Source organism: Papaver somniferum, chromosome 1 (genome assembly GCF_003573695.1).
Source record: "Papaver somniferum cultivar HN1 chromosome 1, ASM357369v1, whole genome shotgun sequence".
NCBI classification, from domain to species: domain Eukaryota; kingdom Viridiplantae; phylum Streptophyta; class Magnoliopsida; order Ranunculales; family Papaveraceae; genus Papaver; species Papaver somniferum.
Window position 1 is genome coordinate 24492462 of NC_039358.1, and position 3758 is coordinate 24496219.

General features: G+C 34.9%; 1 pseudogene; it reads left to right on the plus strand.

The window, feature by feature from the left end:
• Positions 1 to 1985: 1985 nt before the first annotated feature.
• LOC113281436 lies at positions 1986 to 3483 on the plus strand (annotated as a pseudogene).
• Positions 3484 to 3758: the final 275 nt, after the last annotated feature.

The following is a 3758-nucleotide window of genomic DNA, read 5'->3' on the forward strand; positions in this document are numbered from 1 at the left end:
TACAGATTCATCTCTCGAACTCAAAGCACTCCCATGCAGTGCATTTATTAAAGGTTTAGCCAATTTTCTCAATTGAGGATCCTCATGTTGCACAACCCTCCACTTTTCCTCAAAAACCAGCAAATCTTTTTCACCCATCAACAGCCCCATCACCAGCACAACCATTACCAGCCTCACAATCACCGCTACTACTACAAAAATGGTGTGACCTCATGGCACGGTTTATCCACTAGTGCTGTGATAAAATAAGGAAAGCAAAATAAATAAATAAATAAATCCATAAAAACCCATGAAATTCTTGTGGTTTGGGTTGAGATTAATCTGAGATAATAACATACATATTTTGACTACAAATATCCATAAAAATCCTATATATCTTGCTCCTCAAGCATCCTAAGAAATCTTAAATGAATTGAATACCTAGGATATTTATGGAATCTCAAAAAAATCCAATTTGAATACCATGATATTTGCTGATGCCTTGCATATCCAAGCTGAATACCTAGGAGTTTTCAGGATTGTTAAATATCCATGAAATCCTAAACTAATACACCCTTGTAAGTTCATTTTTAGTTGTTTTTATTTCCTGCTTTTTCCAGTGACCATTATTATTATTTTTTTTTAAGGAAAAACAAATTTCATTAATTTGTTTTGCAGGTTTTTACATATAACTTGAGTACATCGATGAATAAATTACAGTGAAAAGTACAAATAATGATAAGATCTCTTAAAATTGAAGAACTAATAAAGAACATTAAAGGTGCCATATATTTCCATGAGGATATCGATGTTTTCCTAATGGTTACAAACTTCATGTTGAACCATTTTGAGTTTTGAATCTTTAATTTAGATTCTTTTATCTTTGAATCTTGAATCTCCATTGGAATGAGTAATACACCCTGAACATCTTAATCAGCATCATCACCATTATCCATGGATTCTAGACATAAACGTTTGAATCTGCGTCACGCCAAAATGAAGTATTCTTGATGATATATCCGTGTATATCTCTGCAAGCGAACAAATTGCCACAAAGACTATTCAAATCTATATAATAAGAGATCGTAATGGCAATAACAAGCCATTAAACCATCACAAGAAAATAAATAAAAAAGAAAAAGGAAATTAAACCCTAAATTGTTATAGATCTGCAACTAAGTTTTGTTTAGATAATATATCCTAATACTACTGTTGTCAAATCTATCATGAATTCTAAGAGTCAAAATAGATTTGACAACATATGATTTATATAAAGAGAATTTAGTTTCCTGTAAAAATTAGGGAAAGAGAAGAAAACGGCTAAGAAATTGCAAAGCCCCTCAGGCCAAACACTATGATGACCATTTCCCATAGCATAGCTTATTTAAAGCTAATGAAAATGGTTTGAATCCAATCTCAATATAGTAATTTTGCATCTCTTAACTATACTATACGGAAACTAAAGTTTCCGTGTAAACAGTGTCAAACGGATACTGAATATCCGTGTAGTGAAAAATAAAAAAAGAGTCAAAGTAAATAAAAAATAAGTGAAAAAAAGAAATATTAACGTAAAGTGAGGAAAATCAGAAACGACCATTAAATATTACACGGAAACTGAGTTCCGTAAATTAAAATGCAAATAAATACTCGGAACCCGTGTGATTTCTCTACGCTACAAAGCTTATCGAATATGATCAACTTTGTAGAGTAGCTAAAATATAGGAAACTCATAACAATTGGATTTCTCTACGACTAGGGGATTGCTTAGCGAAATCCCACACCATAGTGATTGGCCTCGCAAGACGAGAAAAAAAAAGATCAAAAAACAAAATATGCCGATGCTCTCCTTTGATAAAATGCCAGATACCCCAGCGATAAAATGAATTTTATGGGAGCGCATATCCAAACTTAACATCATTCTTCATTTTGTAGTTGTATCTTCATTTTGTACTTGGCAGGAAATACAAAGAGAGAGTTATATGGTTCTATGAGTGAAACCTCCACTAATGGCGATTCGAACCCTAACAAGAATCAAATTCATCTTGAAAATACCCGTATACTAAACTCATTTCTATCAGATTCAAAACAACATCAGCTGAATATGTAGCATCAAGAGCTAGAGACCCAACTGTTGATAAACTAATGAAAAATTACAAAAACCATCTAAAAGTTGTTTCTGTTCAAGATCTTTTACTTGTAGACACTACCAAAACTCATCAATATCACTCCACTTTCTTTCTAAACTCTCTCAAAAACTTCATCTCAATCATGGTGCTTCATCTTTCCCCCGTAAATACCCTCATATGTTCAACCTCTTTTATAATCATTCAAAGTCTGAGCTTTTCTACAGATTAACTGATAAAGCTCTTCAAATCTACCGAGAAGAAGCTGCGGCAATTGAAGCCTCGAAACCCATTGTTATCGAACGATTAGTTCGGATCCTATCAATGTCAGTATCTAAATCTTTACCACATGCAGTTTTTAAGGTGTGGGGAGAACTTGGATTGCCAGATGGTTTTGAGGAATCGATAATTTCTCAAAACCCTAAGCTTTTTTCCCTTTCGGATGCCCCAAATGAACCCAATACTTATATTATTAAATTGGAATCAATAAACCCTAATTTTATTACTGCAGTGAGAATTGGAGAGAAGATGAGTGCAATAAGAAAGATTCTAAGGTTGATGAATCACAAATTAGATTTGCTTACAAACAAGGGTATCCACCTGGGATGAAACTTGGTAAAGTATTTAGAGGAAAAGTAAAGGAATGGCAGATGTTGTCATACGTTGGACCTTATGATCAGATGGGAGAAAAAAGGAAACCGAAAGCTGGTGTCAAGGCGTTGGAGAAAAGGGCTGTAGGAATTGTTCACGAGTTCTTAAGTTTGACAGTCGAAAAGATGATAGAGGTGGAGAAGATTAATCATTTTAGAAAATGGTTTGGTATTGATTTGAATATTAAGGACTTGTTTTTAGATCACCATGGAATTTTTTTATAAGGTAAAACACACACTGTTTTTCTAAAAGAAGCTTTTGAGAGGGGTTGTTTAATTGAACCAAATCCCGTATACACTGCGAGAAGAAAGCTTCTTGATCTTGTTATTATGAGTCGACGAGGTTTGTTTTTGACACAGTCGGATACAAGGATCATAAGATCAAGAGAGGAGGTTAAGTTGACCGAAGATGACGATGATTAGCATGTCATGTTTGAGAAGTTGAATAGTGAGAAAGGATGAGATATCTGTGGTTGGAAAGGAAGAAAATCGGCTTGCAGGAAGGGATGGGGTGTACGGAACGCCCGGAAGCCTGCGGCCTGTTATGTACTGCCGTGGTCCGAAGGAGTCCATGGGCCCACGCCAGCCTGTCATGGGCTTACCCAGTATTCACGATAATCATAATTGGACGGACCCGGATTTTTGTTCAAATATTGAAGTCCGACATGTTAGCCTATCCGGTAGTCTGTTTAGTTACCCGGCCTACCTGATTACCGATAGTCTGGAATAAAGTTTTCTATTAGTGTGATAGATTTTTCGAGAGTTTAAATTTCAAATTTGGACAATTTATTGGGATTCGAAAAAAATTTGAATTACATTTCAAAGTAATGAATATGATTGCTTGAACTACCATTTGAATATCATCTTTCACCAAGTCAAAAAACAAACCTATGTACTTTCCAAAAATTTTGAATTATTTTTTTGGATCTGAGGCCTGCCCGGCCCGACCTGGCCTGTATCGTTTCACGAGTATGGACGGGCCATGGACATTATTTTTTTGCTATTG